This window comes from Pinus tabuliformis, chromosome 2_1 (assembly GCF_031772625.1).
Source record: "Pinus tabuliformis cultivar Carrire ecotype Pingquan chromosome 2_1, CPIR1, whole genome shotgun sequence".
In the NCBI taxonomy this organism is placed as follows: Eukaryota; Viridiplantae; Streptophyta; class Pinopsida; order Pinales; family Pinaceae; genus Pinus; species Pinus tabuliformis.
Genome location: NC_142299.1, coordinates 584,027,687 through 584,044,455, shown reverse-complemented (window position 1 = coordinate 584,044,455; position 16,769 = coordinate 584,027,687).

Below are 16,769 nucleotides of genomic sequence, written 5' to 3'. Positions count from 1 at the left end.
GAAATAAAAAAGAGAGTGGAAAATGCTTTCTTTATTGTGTATGATGTTTACCATGTGCTCTATGCATTTTAGGATACTAAGAAGCAATGAGAAAAATTGCATTTTCTAGGTAGAATAACCGAGATCTAACTCCATTGTTATTGAGTTTCAAAACTTCTTTTTTCAAATTCTTCTATGGTTTTGGATGAGCATGAATTTTTGGTAAGCATTCACTTTGAGGCGAAGCAACATTGACAACAACAACCCCATCCTCCTTCAACAAGAACAACAACAACCCAAACTTCATCCTCCTTCGTTAGTATTATTATACGTTTTGCACTAGCTCACTTAGTTGAAAGTTCATTGATTAATATGTGTTGAGTTCAATTCCTTTTTTATAAGTCATTGTAAAGTGTATTCTTTTTCTTTTGTAAGATCAAAGAATTCATATTATTGCAAAAAAAAAAAATTTACAATATTGATGGTCTCTACTAGTTTGATAATACGGAAACTACACTAGTATCATAAACTCAAAATTTTAAGATTGTTTCTATTGTTCGTGATCTACTAAGCTCATAAAACAAAACAAGCAAAAATGTCTACACAAAGAACACTACATAAATTGAAAGACATTGCCACATTGCTAGAAAATAAACTATGAACCTGAGCACGAGCAATATATCCTCTCATTCAGTTGAATTGTGCACTTGATATAGTGGTTGGGGATCACCATCAAAATCTAACATTGAGGGGTCTATGCTTGTGATTCTCCTAGTCACAAGCATGACCTTCCTATTAATGTTGTCCATTTTTTCCATGAGCTCGACCATACAAAAGATAATTTCATGTTAAGTGTCAACCTTGTATGTGAGAACTCTTCCCTTAAGAGCTTTTGTGTGTCAGTATAGGTTGACAGTCTGCATGTACATACATGTTACGCCTCTTGTGGAATTTCATATCAGGGATCCAATATCTAGTCTCTTGTTGCTTGTGTGTGTCTGGGATGAACCTGCGAGCTTGTATGACTTTCTCCTCTATGTCAGATATTTCTCTCTGGACAATCTTAGGGATGATTTCCTTATATCTTTCCATGGCTACCCTAGCAAAGGATTAGCATGGATGCCTCGCAAAAATGGGGGACTTAAGTCAGGAGGGGGGGGGGGGAGCTATAGGTCTACCTCTTATACCACGACGAGAGGGTCCAACTAGATGATACCTCACCATTTTGGTGAATGGGGATGTAATAGGAGAACCTAAGGTGGGAGGAACAAGCCAGAATATAAGAGATCAAGCAGGAAGGAACAACAGAGGGCCAAGTGAGGGATGAAGGCATGAGAACAAGGGATGAAAATAGTAATGGCTAGGCTAGAACAAGAGGGGGAGCCAGAGAAGGGACCAAATAACAACAAGGAAGAGATAACAGATAGGGAGAAATTAGAGAGATACATGTGAGAAGTAACCTCCCAAATATATAGGGTCAACGATGGGGATGGAGTTAAAAAAAACCAAAAGAACTCATAGAGGACAGAGAAGTAGCGAGAATGTTGTAGACTCGAAATCTAATTGCAGGTTAAGAGCATAAAAAAATGAACTTGAGAGAGAAGGTCCTGCGAAGAGGAGTGACACATAGGAGAAAGAAGAGTAGGAGTTATCAAGATGATGGTTATAATTAGAGAATTTGTCTACATGTGCTCCATGAAATGGTGTTGATAGTCTAGAGTTGCAAAGCCTAATTGTATCATGCCATGGTTGGTGGATTATAAATGGATTTGAGTGCCTCTTTCTCAATATGTTGTGGTATTCTCCCCATTCCCTTGCATGATCATCTTGCCCCGACCTATATTATTCCATAATTGAAACCCTATATCCTCGAATGTGTAGACCATAACACCAATGTACCTTCCCAACTATTCATATGCTTCCTCTCTACGTTGCTGCAACATACACTAAATTACCATATTTGTTATGTCCCTTGCAAAAGTAGGGTGGCCATGTAGGCTACTAGGTGGAGGTAGCCTACTTCCCTTCATAACTTTGCATTATCATCATCACTAACGTTGAGTGGTGTGGTGAATGGGCACCTTGTGTGGGGATTTATAAAGTGTATTTCACTTGTATTATAAAAGTGAATTACTATAAAGGAACTTTAATATTATTTTTTCTAGTTGTTTTTTGCATGTAAGTTTCATTTATAAAATAACTTTATTGTGAGAATGATTCTCACTTGTGTTATAAAAATGGGTCATTTCATAAAGTAAATTATTTGCAAAAGTGAGGATATAAGCAAAGCTAGTAAAGGATTTTTCTTTTTCTGGTCAACATCCATCACCATATGGGCCAACCTCTACTTGTCATGTATCTCTTTGTTATTGTTAATGTATTTTTTAAAGGGAATAACTTTCCCATATGAAGTTTGTTTTCAATGCCATTTCTCTGAAACAACCTATTCTTCCAAGAGATTTTCATTCCCACAATTAGTTTCAACATTTGGATCCATATTATCTACATATTTTAATATGTATACTCCAACTGAACTTTTTCTTACTAATACTAACTATTAATCATGGAAATCCCATATGCAGGATGTACTAATAAGTAAAGGATTGTACCATATTACCTTGAGAAAAGGGAAAATCCCTCCATTAATGCTAATAGAAAAGCTAAATGGGATAATAAGAATGATGAAGCACATGGATTAATTAGAATGTCCATTTATATTGATTTATAATTTCATAATCAAGGAATTGATGTCTCAGATGAAGCCTAGGAAAAGTTGAAAAAAATATTTGGTGAATCTAATGTGATTAAATCTCATTGGCTTGAAAATTAGATCATGACTATAAATCCTAATAATTTACTTTCTTTGAAGATTATTTAGCTAAATTCAAAACACTTGGACATTTGCTTACAGATTGTCAAGTCAATATGAAGGATGGTCAATGCAAGTATGTTATTCTTTCCAAGCTTAGTCCTACATATTCTATATATGTATCTACCTTTTATGCCACTAGCGAAGCTCTACAAGTTGCATATAATGATCCCAATCTTGAATCTTTTTGTAACTCTCTAATTATAAAGCAAGAGAAGATCTTACATATTGGAGTGATCAAAATTGCAGGTACATCTAACAAGGCCTTAGTGGCACAACACAAAGATAAAACCAGGCATACCAACAAACAACATCCTCACATAAACAAGAAAAACAAGGGCCCTAAACCCACTTTGCTAGCTTCTATTCTTAATGGTGTGTTGTAGTTGCTACAACTGCCCTCCAAAATTTTGCATATGCTTTGATTTGGAGCCTTCCTTGTTAACCACAACAATTCATCTCGCACTAATCCAAGTATTTGTGCTTCAACTGAGACTTATATTTTCATTTTGGCTTGTGTTTTCTTGCTTAGTTGATTTTCTAACTCACAAGTTGATCTCCTAACTTGGTCCCACAGAATTTCTGGGCTTGCCCCTAGAAACAGTGCAATCTTGGAGGGAAACCAGCCTTAATGATGGGAATTGTGCAGTTGTGACTGCTAGTGAGACTTGAGCGCAAAAAATGTGCAGTCATGATGAGGAAGCCATACAGTGAGCCCAGAATTGTGCAGCCCTCACTGAGCTCAGAAACTATGCAGTGCACTGAGCTGGATAGTTGCATATTCCCTGGAACTGTGCTATCTTTCTCGACAGTGTGCATGGAAAATTCTCGCAGGAAAAGAAAAAAGAAAAAAAAAAGAAAAAACAATCCCTAAAAAATAGGGATCTATTTTTAGTATCACGAAGGAGGCACTTGCGTTATTTTTAGAAATTTTCGCTAAGTGTCACTTTTTCCTTGATTTTAGGCATGCGCATCATAAACCGTAATTTGTCCAAATCTATTTAATCGATGCTGCTAGAGCTCATTTAATTTGATCTTGGAGCTCTATAATTCTCAAGGAGATCAAGGAGCCTTCGGTGCGATTGTTGTCGCTTTTCTGGGTAAGTTTTGATTTTGTCGTCTTTTGCTGCTTTTTTGTCGTTTTTTTGTTTTGTTTGGCTTATGTGAGTGTTGTTTCACTTGTTTCTCTGCATGGTTTCTAGCATTTTAACTTGTAGAAGTGTTGTTTCAAGTTATAGATTTTCTTTCCCAAGAGTCGCATTGGTTTTCCTATTTTTGCACCAATGGTCGTCGTTGTGAAGACTCTCCTCACATACCTCATTTTTCTTTCGTTTGATCAATTGTTGCACTAGATTCACATGAATTAATCTACACTTAGTCATATTTTCACTCAGCTTAAAACTCTCTCTCAGATCTTCTTGTTTTCACACTTCCCTTGGGCAGATCAGGGTTTCCCTTTGCCAGATCTCACTTTGCACAACTGGCACTGCACAATCTGGAGGCTCAAGCCACAAGCTTGGCCTCTCTAATTGCGTAGTGCATAGTCTAAGCTATCTCCAACTACACGCTATGTAGTTCCAGGAGCTAGCCTCTCAGCTTGGCCATTGAGACTACGCAATGCGTAGTCTCTCCCAGGCCTTTGCCTAGGATGAACTGTAGATTGCGTAGTTCCAGGCATCAAGCTTCCACCTTGGCTGCTGGGACTACGTAGTGCGTAGTTTCCACAGTCAGTCAATCCCCCCTATCAAGAAATTTTTTGCAATCCCTCCCATATAGTGCCCGATTTGTTGCTTGAACTTGCCTTGTAAGTTATTTTGCTTTAAATTGACATTTGCTTTCCATGAGTGTCCTCTCTGTCCCACAGGTACAACAATTGTTGAGCACCTCTCCAGTAGTCATTGTTACCATGGAATCTAAGAGAGCTTCATCAAAGGAAAACAACGAGAGCAGTGCTGCGGAAGTAGTTGAGCAAACATTAGTTGATTTACCAGTTTTTGCTGATACTCAACTATTTGTAAAGAAGGGAACAACATTGAGATGGAAATAGATCAAAGACACTTTTGCGAAGGACTTTGAGGGAGACTTAGAAGATTGATAGGTTTATCTTAGCATTCAACTTTTAGGTTTATACAAGGTTGCGTGTAGGTATCCCATCTTCCCATGTGCAGAGATCATCAGCTGGATTGTCTCACATAAGAATGAACATACTATGAAATTGAGTAGTTCCATCGGGCATATGCTTGCCACATTCAATGCAGAAGACTTTCAGCCGATGTATCACCTGCTTGAGCCAGTGAAGTGCGTGGACTCACTCTTATATGCCACCCACAACTATGTGAACACAAGAGACATTGTCAAGCACTGGGTGAAAGAGCCATCAAAGTTTTGACAGACACCCACCCATGTGTACAAGAAAAAGTCCCTCAGGAAGGCTTACCATCTCTTGATTATATACAAAGTCCCTCAGGAAGGCTTACCATCTCTTGATTATATACAAAGTCCCTCAGGAAGGCTTACCATCTCTTGATTATATTCGCTTGCAAAATCTATGGTCAAGGGAGCAAATAAACCTTTCCTGAAGGGTGGGAAGTCTTATTGGATCAGTTGGTGAATGATGGGAGGCCATTCAACTCATCATATATTTTGGCTCATCAAATGAAGGCCCATGTAGCACATGTTTAGAATCCACCCAAGGATGAGCAAGCAAGGTTCTATATGTTCGCATACTTACTAGATGCAATCTGTGCGTAGCAACGGTTCTGTGGCATGAACTGGACATGGGCACCATGAGAGACTGTCACGAGCATCTATTGCAAGTTTCTTTCAGAATGCAATTATTGAGGAGTGATGGCACGACTAACTCACAATTCTATCATCCTGCTATACAAGATTATATTTGAACACGATCCACCTTGCATGTCCCAAGAAGCAATGGAGGTTATAGTAGACATTGCAGATTGGTATGCCTCACCAGGTGGCACCTTCATCAGAGTTTTTGGCAGAGAGAAGCCTCCACATGTCTTACCAAGGTATGAAACTGAAAAACTGATCATGAAAGAAGTATCATACCATCTCTCTACAGGGTTGTTAGCAGTGTTGCATAGGAAGAAGAAAGCACCATGGCCCACTCTTCCTTTCCGGATTGGATTATACGAGATAAAGAACTTGAAAGTTGTAGATGCTGAGGCTAAGGAGATAGTGAAATTTGAGTTCAGCACTAAGGACTTTAATCCGTATGATCCACAGCATTTGCAAGGACCACTGTACGAGACTTTAATTTCTGTGGATCAATGGGGAATTTCACTGGCCAGAGGAGGATCCTTAGAGGTACTTCTATAATGCCTCCAAAATCAATGAGCTGATCAGTATAGCAAGGAATTTGAAGGCTGCTCCATAGATAATAGTAGTTCCAGAAGCAACAACAACAGAAGGCAATAATCCTGTGCAGGACAAGGGAAAGAGGAAGATTGTTGATAGTCTAGAGGGAGAGAAAAGATGAAAAATGAAAGCAGATCCTCTTATCGTAAAGGCAACACATGAAACAGAAGCAAAGAGGAAGAAAAGGATGCAAAGAGGAAAGTAGAGAAAGAGATAAAAGTAAAGGTTGCAGGAAGCATAACTTAATCTGTAGGAGACATAGAAGAAGCTAAAGGAAGAACAAGAGCTGAGGACGAGAGAAAGAGAAGATAAGTAGAAGAGGAGGAAGAACAAAGCAAGACGTGATGACAAAAAAAACAATGCCGATATAGGTTAAACAACCAGAACAACTAGCAATCGAGGTGGAACAATTGATTGAAGTGATAGACATGGAGTTGAAACAAGAGACACAACATGAAGATTTTGACCTAATTTCGAGAGCACCACAGGTCATCCCACAGTCTCCACCACCTCTAGTTGCAGACCCCGTCCTGAGCGTGCAAGGATATGTTGTTTTCCTTGATGATGATATGGTCATGGATGTGTAAAATTTATCATTCGGTGAGTTCCAAAAGAGGATTATACAAGTTCAGAGGAAGAACATTTTGGATTATCATGCATCACCTATATTCATCATAGAAAGGGTGATAGTGTCGGATACTAGAAGGCATCCAATTGCCATTGCTGAAACTAGCTTGGCCTATGCAGGAGAAACAAGATCAAATGTTTAGTATTTGACGACTGTGAATGAGCAGCTGGCACAAAACTTGGACGTTTCCAGGTAAGAGGCAGAACGCCTTTGGGCAGCAATGCAAAATGCAGTTTCTACTTTGGAGGAGATGAGTACAACGATACTTGTCGAAGTATCAACACTTGGAGAAACCATCCAGAAGCTCTATGATGAGTTTTTCACCATGCATAAAGCATTTGTCTGTTTGCATGGATTACAATAATAAAGCAAAGAGTTTGTTAAAACTATAAAAAAACAAACATGCTACCATCGCCTATGTACATGAGTGGACAATGCGGTTCAAAGGTGCCCTGCTTGACTTAGTAAAGAAAATGAAGCCACAAGAAGAGTTGGAGAAAGCGAAGGTTCGAATGTTGATTCAGAATAACAAGCATCTTGCCTCATTCATTAGCAGCATACATACCTCATATGTGTAATTGTACAATAGTTTGGATGTATTGGTGAGAACACACAAAATCACATCAATCAGTTCCCTCACCAAATCTAAACCCAATAACAAAGTCTGACAGGAGGTCGAAGAGTACTTGGAGTAGCTAAGACAGGAAACCACTAAGGAAGACTTGGTTTTGAACGCACACAATGTTGGTCGTGCTTCAGAACGAGTTGGACATAGGTTCCAAGACAGTGTACCCGGATGCCATGGAGGCTAGAGTTCGCTTCCAACAAGACACCGTTAAGTAGTTTGGGGACACCATCACACAGTACCAAGATTGGCACCAATATGTGACCAAGAAGTAGCAGGTGGAGTTTGCTGAGCTAGAATTCCCCCAAACTCCAAAATCATACTGTTGTGTCTTGTTAGGTTGTCCCTACCCTATTTTGTCTTATATGGGTACAAGTGAAAAATGTAATATTATTTGAAGTTACGTTGTAAGTGAAATTCCAAGTGTCAGTATTGGAATATGAAGAGTCATCATGTAATTTAATGTGTCATTTTTTAAAGAAGTTGAAGAGTCATGAGGGTAGTCCAAAGTTCACAAAGGGGAGTTGAAGAGTCACCCCCTCTTATTATAAATAAAAACTCATAACTCATGTAACATGCTTTTGGGGAGCCAATCTTTTGGCTAGGTTTAGGCTTAGAAAAAGATTGGGAGTATTATGAAGAGCCTTGGCTTCTCCATAACATAGAGCGAGTATACTTCTTTGGAGGAGCAAGTGTTCTTGATTGTAATGTTCTACTATTGGGGCTAGTAGTCATCAATGGTGTATGTAAGGATGGAACTTTCACTTATACTAATAAAATCAGAGCCAACACGCTTCCATGCATATGTTGTTAATATAGTAGGACTCTTCTTGTTGTATTGGTAATCTATGTTATTTAACTTACGCATATGCTTATGAACTATTGTGTTTGCATTTGTACGAATCTCATTGAATGCATGTTGTTGGATTAACTCATCACTTTAACTTGTGGACTATTCCGCATCTTAGCTTGTGATGTCAGACTACTCATGTATTCCTTTCTAGCTGTGTTTTAATACATGCTTCTAAGGGGTGCACTTCCCTTTTCCCTTCGTGTGTTGGAGCCTTCATGCATCACACTTTACTCTCCCCAAGGTCACACTCTTGCTCTTACCCAAAGTTATCATACTTTCCTCTGCACATTTCCGTGGTCAAGGCATAACATTACCACCCACTGTTGGGACTCCTACTCCAAACAATGTAAGGTCTAGTTGGGACTTCATATCGAGAAGATCCCCTGAATGTTGGCGGGTCCAGCATCATCAACATTTCTGGTGCTAGAAGGAGGGCCAGATGACAAGCTGAGCCCTTGAAGTTTGTTTTGAATTTCTACACACATTTGATGAATTCTCACCAAATTATAACCCCGACATGTTTTTCCAACTCTATGAATTTGAAAGTGTTGGCGAGAATTTTAAATGACTTGTACAAACTTAAGTTCAATGGCGAGGGTGGAATAACCTTGCTCAAGCACGCAGTTGCTTTTCTAGGTTTTTGTGACAGGCATGACATTCAGTCTAAGGATGTGGCCTGTGGTTTGTTTGATCTCATGTTTAAAGGGTGCACAAAGTAATGGTGTCACACATTGCCCACAACCTCCAAACACTATTTCAAACATTTTTTTGTTGAACCATGCCAAAATTTCATTCTCTATGATTGTAAGGCCCTTAATAAGAAAAATTTAAAATTGCAAAAAACACCTGATTAATCTCTTCAGGATTTCCACAATCATTTTATTCATTACCGTTTTAAATTTCCTAAAGATGAAGTTGATTGAGAATTTTTAACTGGAAGATTCAATATCTTATTCACATTTATGAAAATCGACATGAGTTAGAATTTTAGAACCTCTCCCAACATGCCTCAGTGTTAGAGCTTCTAAATTTTAGATGGACAAGATTGCTGTCCCAAGTGACCCTCTGTCCCCTTCTCATCAAACTGCTCTAGCACTGTAGGTTGAGGTGGGAGAAGTTGAGAATTCATCTGTTGATCTACCACCATCTCCTCCTACCCCACTTACTCATAATTTCTATGCAGAGATGGATTGTGACTACGATGGTTGTGATGAAGTGTTATCTCCTTACCCTCCATCCTTTGGTCTCTTCGATCCTCTATATTTTGATGTATTTTGTTCACCTGTCTCAAATCTCTCTTGTGATGTTCACGAGGATCAAGTTCTTGATGGATTTGGTGTTGAACAACCAACCTGCGATATCATTTTTGACGAGTATGTGTGGGAGTCTGAACAAGAATTTGCGGTGAAGGATGACCTCCTTCCATTTGCACCTCTTCCATGTTATCCTAACATCATCCACGATTCTATCATTCCTGATCAATCTTGTAAAAAATAATTTCCGAATGTTTCTACTTTCGATCATTTGCAAAACATATGGAATGCCAGTTTTTCATTTGAATGCAGAGAGGAAAAATCTGTCTTCCCTGATCCTCCCAATCTCTCATCTTACCTTTCTGGAAATATAGAGGGTGAAATTTCTCATTTTTCATCATCCCCTCTGTATGATTTGTCAAATCATGAAGAAGCCCCTGTTCATGATCTTGAACTTTCTGATCGTGGCTACTGTGATATTTTCATTCCACCTGATCAAGATTATGATTCTTCCACTATCGATCTTTCTAAGCCACTGGTCTTTAATGATCCATCTTCTGATGAATTGGAACCTCCCCAAGCTGTCATGGCACTTCATCCCGAGCTGATGGTTATGTCAGGTTTTTGTAGCCTTGAGGTCAGTTTCACTTCTGATCATAAAAATGTTGAATCTCTCCAGGCTCCTCAGCATTCTATTGTTCACATTGAAAATCAATCTATCTTACAATTTTCTCATCCTCCATCTATATCACATGATCCTATGCTCAATCATTGGAGGAATCATATGTAGAAATCAATGTTGCAAAACATAAATTTTCTTCTTTCTTCGTGTTTTCTCATTTTTCAAGTTTGAAAGTGTGTACCTGGCTGCCTTCGGCTCACAATGTGTTATGACACCATGGTACATCTGCATAATGCCTTTCCTACACTTTTAGTTTCTACTTTTTATGGGTTCATTCAAGTTTCGAATGTTATGGTTTGTATTGTCTTATATTTCTTGTTTGTTGGTTTTCTTGTATATCTTTCTTGACATGCATACTCTCGCCTACATGGGCTAGTCAATGGGCCGATGGTTGCATTAGAAGTATCATTTCATGTGAGTTGGCCTATGTTCTTCTTAGATTAGGATTAGGAGTAGTTGTTTTATTTTCTTGTTTGTTTCCTTGATTTGCTTTACTTTGCTTCACTTTTACTCTGCTTCTTTCCTTTGTTTGTTTGCTTTTGCAGCAATAGGTTAGTTTTCACATGAAATCGTGTTTAGCTTCATAGACAAGCAAGGTGAAGTTCAAGAGGAACGTGTACTGCTATCAACATTTGGTTATATGTCTATTCCCTCTCTTTATGTGAATCTTTCATTTGTTTTAGTCGATGATACCCTAATGGAAAATACGTTCCTTTTGGAGAGAGTCATGGTGAAATCACAATGCTTTTACTTTTTTAACTAGTACTGCCTACTCTAATCAGTTTTCTATTTTCGGTTAACCCTTGTCAATTGATTTAAGTAGAGAAAGAAGGGGGGGGGGGACCTTAACAAGTATGTGAAAGGTATATATAAATATCCTTCTCTGAAGGGAAAACCTCTTCTGCTCTCAATAAGTTGGGATATCTCTTCCACCTCATAAAATAAATAAGTGCTTATGCACAATTCTTTGAAAAAATGAAAATGAGAAAAATGGAAAAATGAAATAAAGGGTGCAGGAAGAGAAAGGCTTCTTGTGCAGACAAGTGAAGCAAGTAAATCCATCGGGGCTGGTGGTGGAGCAATGCTTGTGTTCCTGAAGTGGCTTCGTTGGGGTACTGTCTAGGCCTTCTGGCAGTTGAGCAACACCAGAGATGAAACTAAAACTCTGACAGTCTATTTTACTTGTGCATCTATATACCCCTCATCCCCAATTGAAACAACTCAGTTTGACTTGGATTGGTATGTGTGTTGCCGATAAAGAGAATGTTAGGGACTACATATTTAACTAGAGCTAAGTGAAGAAGCTATGATAATCAAAGAACTGAACAATACTTACAAAAGAATTAGACTCGCTTTGCATGGGACAAGGTTCATACAAAGAGCTAGAGTTTTACTAGTGTGTCACCAATGTTGTAGCGGCTACAACCATCATCCAAAATTTTTCCTATGCTTAGATTTTGGAGCCTTCCTTCTTAACCAAAACAACTCATCTCACACTAATCTAGGTATTCGTGCTTCAAATGAGACTTATATTTTCATTTAGGATTGTGTTTAATTACTTAGTTAATTTTCTAATTCACAAGATGATCTCCTAACTTGTCCCACAACAGCTCTGGGCTTGCCCCCAGAACTATGCAACCTTGGAGGGAAACCAACCTTGATGATGGGAATTGAACAATCTTGATTTCTAGTGAGCCTTGAGCTCAGAAAATGCACTATCATGAGGAGGAAACCCAACATTGAGCCCATAAATTGCGCAGCCCTCACTGAGCTCAAAAATTGTGTGGTGCACTAAGTCGGAAAGTTGACTAGTTCCTGGAACTGTGTTGTCTTCCATGATGGTGTTCATGGCAAGTTTTTCCAAGAAAAGAAAAAAGCAAAAAAAAGAAAAAAAATATCACTAAAAAATATGGATATTTTTTAGTATCCCAAAGGAGGCACTAGCACTATTTTAGAAATTTTCGCCTGGTGTCACTTTTTCCTTGATTTTAGACATGCGCATCATAAACCCTAATTTATCCAAATCTATTTAATCGACATTGCTAGAGCTCATTTACATATTCAATATTGGCGCTCTAGCATTCCCAAGGAGATCAAGGAGCTTTCGATGTGATCGTCGTCGCTTTTTCGAGTGAGTTTTGCTTTTGTCATCATTTGTTGCTTTTTTTCTACCGCCTTTTGTTGTTTGGCTTGTGGAAGTGTTGTTTCACTTGTTTCTCTACATGGTTGTTGGCGTTTTAACTTGTTTTAACTTGTATAAGTTTTGTTTCAAGTTATAGATTTCCTTTCCCAAGTGTCGCATTAGATTTCCGGTTTTTGCACCAATCATCACCGCTGCGACGACTCTCCTCACATACTTCGTTTTCCTTCCATTTGATCAATTGTTGCACTAGATTCACATGCATTCACCTACAATTATTCATATCTGCACTCAAATTCACACTATCTCTTAGATATTCTTGCTTTCACACTTACCTTGGGCAAATATGGGTTTCCCTTGGCCGGATCTCACTTTACACAACTGACACTGCACAACCTGGAGGCTCAAGCCACAAGCTTAGCCTCTAGAATTGTGTAGTGCACATTATAAGCTGGATCCAATTGTGCACTGCATAATTCCAAGATCCATCCTCTCAGCTTGGCCATTGAGACTGCACAATGAGCAGTCTCTCCCAGGCCTTTTCCCAGGCAAAATTGTGCACTGCGCAAATCCAGTTATCAAGCTTCCACTTTGGCTGCTAGGAATGTGTAGTGCATAGTTCCCACTGTCATCCAATCCCCCTGCTAAGAAATATTGCGAAATCCTTTCCATCTAATGCCCAATTTTTTGCTTTAACTTTCCTTGTAAGTTGTTTTTCTTTAAACTGACATTTGCTTGCCAAGAGTGTCCTCTTTGTCCCACAGGCACAACAGTGGTTGACCACCTCTCCAAAAGCCACTGTTACCATGGCATGTAAGAGAGATGCATCAAAGGAAACCATTGAGAGCAGTAATGGGGAAGAAATTTAGAAGACATAAGTTGATTTACCAGTGTTTGTCGATACTAAGATGTTTATAGAGAACGGAACAACATTGACACGATAACATATCCAAGAAACTTTTGCAAAGGAATTTGAGGTAGACCTAGAATACTAGCAGGTTTATCTTAACATTCGATAGTCAAGGTTATACAAGGTTACATGCCAGTATCCCACCTTCCCGTGTGCAGACATCATAAGATGGATTGTCTCACATAGGGATGAATAGACTATGACATTGAGCAGTGCTAGCGGGCATAAGCTTGCCACCTTTAGGGCAGAAGACTTTCAACATATGTATCAACTGCCCGAGCTAGTGAAGTGCATGGACTCACTCTTCTATGCCACCCACAACTATGTGAACACAGGAGACATTGTAAGGCAACAAACACCCACCCATGTGTAAAATACAAAGTCCCTATGGAAGTCTTACCAACTCTTGATTATCTTTTCTTGTAGAATCTATGGTCAAGAGATTACAAAAAACATTCCTGAAGGGTGGCCAGTCTTATTGGATCAGTTTGTGAATGATTAAAGTCCATTCAACTGGTCGGATCTATTGGCTCATCAAGTGAAGGTCCATGTAGCACAAGCTCAAAATATGCCCAAGGATGAGGAGCAAGGTTCAAAATGTCTGCATACTTACTGGATGAAATCTCTGTGCAACAACAGTTCCCTGTCATGAAATGGACATGGACACAAAGAAAAAATATCGTGAACATCTATTGAAAGTTGCTTACAAAATTCAATTATCGAGGAGTAATGGCACGACTAACTGACCACTTTATTATCCCACTATACACACTTATATTTGAACAAGATCCACCTTGCATGTCCCGAGAAGCAATGAAGGCGATAGTAGACATTACAGATTGGTATGCTTCACCAGGTGGCACCCTCATTAGAGTGTTTGACAAAGAGAAGCCTCCACATGTCTTACCAATGTATGGCACTAACAACTGATCTTGCAAGAAGTATCATACCATCTCGCTACAGGGTTGTCAACAGTGCTGCATAGGTAGAAGAAAGCACCATGGCCCACTCTTCCTTTGCAGATTGGATTATACGAGATAAAGAACTTGAAAGCTGCAAATGTCGAGGCTAAGGAGATAGTGAAATTTGAGTTCATCACTAAGGAATTTAATCTATACAATCCCTATAGTATTTGCAAGAACCACTGTACGAGAGTTTACTTTCCGTGGATTAATGGGGCATTTCATTGGCCAGAGGAGAATCCTTGGAGGTACTACTATAATGCCTCGAGAATCAATGAGCCAGTCAGTATAGAAAGGACTTTGAATGCTTCTCCATAGACAACAACATTTCCAGAAGCAACAACAGCAAAAGGCAACAATCCTTTGTAGGACAAGGGAAAGAGAAAGATTGCTGACACTCTAGAGGGAGAAAAAGGTTGATCCTCTTAGTGTAAAGGAAGTGGAAGCAAAGAGGAGGCAAAGGATGCAGAGAGTAGAGGAGAGGAAGAGAGAAAAGAAGAGGTTGCAGGAAGCATAATTGAAGCTGCAAGAGAAATATATGAAGTAAAAGGACGAACATGAGTTGAGGAGGAGAGAAAGAGAAGAGAAGAAAAAGTAGGAGGAAGAACAAAGGAAAGGTATGATGATAGAGGAAACAACCTCGACATAGGTATAAGAACTGGAACAACCAACAGTCGAGGAGGAAGCTAAAAAATGTAGGATCGGGAGCTTGCTTAGTAGATTGAGCAATTGATTGATGTGACAGACATGGATTTGGAACCACAACATGAAGATGTTGACCTGATGCCGAGAGAACCATAGGTAATCCCACATTCTCCACCACCTCCAGCCGTAGAGTCAATCCTGAAAGGAAAGGAGATGTTGTTCTCCTTAATGATGATCTCGTCATGGATGTGTATAATCTATCATTCAACGAGTTCCAAAAGAGGATTATACAAGCATAGAAAAAGCACTTTTAGGATGATCACGTGTCACCTGCATTCATTAGAGAAAGGGTGATAGTGTTGGATACCAAGAAGCATGCAATTGCCATTGCCGAAGCCAAATTGGCCTATGCAGGAGCAACAAGATCAAATGTTTAGTATTTGACGACCGAGAATGAGTAGTTGACATAGAACTTGCAGGCTACTAGGCAAGAAAAAGCACAACTCTGAGCAACAACGTAGAATGAAGTTTCCACAAAGGGGGAGATGAGAACATTGATACTTGCTAAAATATCAATACTTGGAGAAACCATGTAGAAGCTCTATGATGGGTTTGCCACCATGTATAAAGCAGTTGTTTGTTTGCATGGCCTACAACAGCAGAGAAAAGAGTTTGTTCAAACTCTAAAAAACATACATGCTGCACTTACCAATGTACATATGTGGACAATGCAATTCAAAGGGGCCTCTCTTGAATTATTAAAGAAAATGAAGCCACAGGCAAAGCTGGAGAAAGCGAAGGTTCAAATGTTGATTCAGAACAATAAGTAGGTCACCTCATTCGTTGGCAGCATACAAGCCTCATATGTACATTTGTACAGTGGTTTGGATGTGTTGGTGAGAACACACCAGATCCTGTCAATCAGTTCCCTCACCAAAGCTAAACCCAAGAACCAAGTCCGACAGGAGGTCGAAGAGTGATTGAAGTAGTTAAGACAGGAAGCCACTAGGGAAGAATTGGATATGGATGCACACAACATGCAAAAGTTCATTGGTAGTCCTGCCAAAGTCAAAATAATGTTGGTAATGCTTCAAAACGAGTTGGACACAGGTTCCAAGACAGTGTACCTGGATGCCATGGAGGCTAGAGTCCGCTTCCAGCAAAACATCTTTATGCAGTTTGGGGACACCATCACACAGTACCAAGATTAGCACCAATATGTGGCTGAGAAGCAACAAGTGGAGGTTGTTGAGTTGGACATCCCTCAAACTCCGTAGTCATAGCGTTGTGTCTTGTTAGGCTGTCCCTACCCTATTTTGCCTTATATGGGTATAAGTGGAAAATGTAATATTATTTGTAATAATGATGTAAGTGAAATTCCAAGTGTCAATATTGGAATATGAAGAGTCATCATGTAATGTAATGTGTCATTTTGTAAAGAAGTTGAAGAGTCATGAGGGTAGTCCAAAGGTCACAAAGGGGAGTTGAAGAGTCATCACCTCTTGTTATAAATAAAGCCTCATAACTCATGTAACATGATTTTAGGCAGCCAAGCTTTTGGATAGGCTTAGGCTTAGAAAGAGCTTTAGAGTGTTGTGGAGAACCTTGGCTTGTCCATAGTGTAGATCGAGCATAATTTTTCGGAGGAGTAGGTGTTATTGACTGTAATGTTCCACTATTGGGGCTAGTGGTCGTCAATGGTGTATGTATGGATGGAAATTTCACTTATAATAATAAAATTAGAGCCATCACACTTTCATGCATATGTTGTTAATATAGTAGGACTATTCTTGTTGTATTGGAAATGTATGTTTTTTAACTTACGCATATGATTATGAACTATTT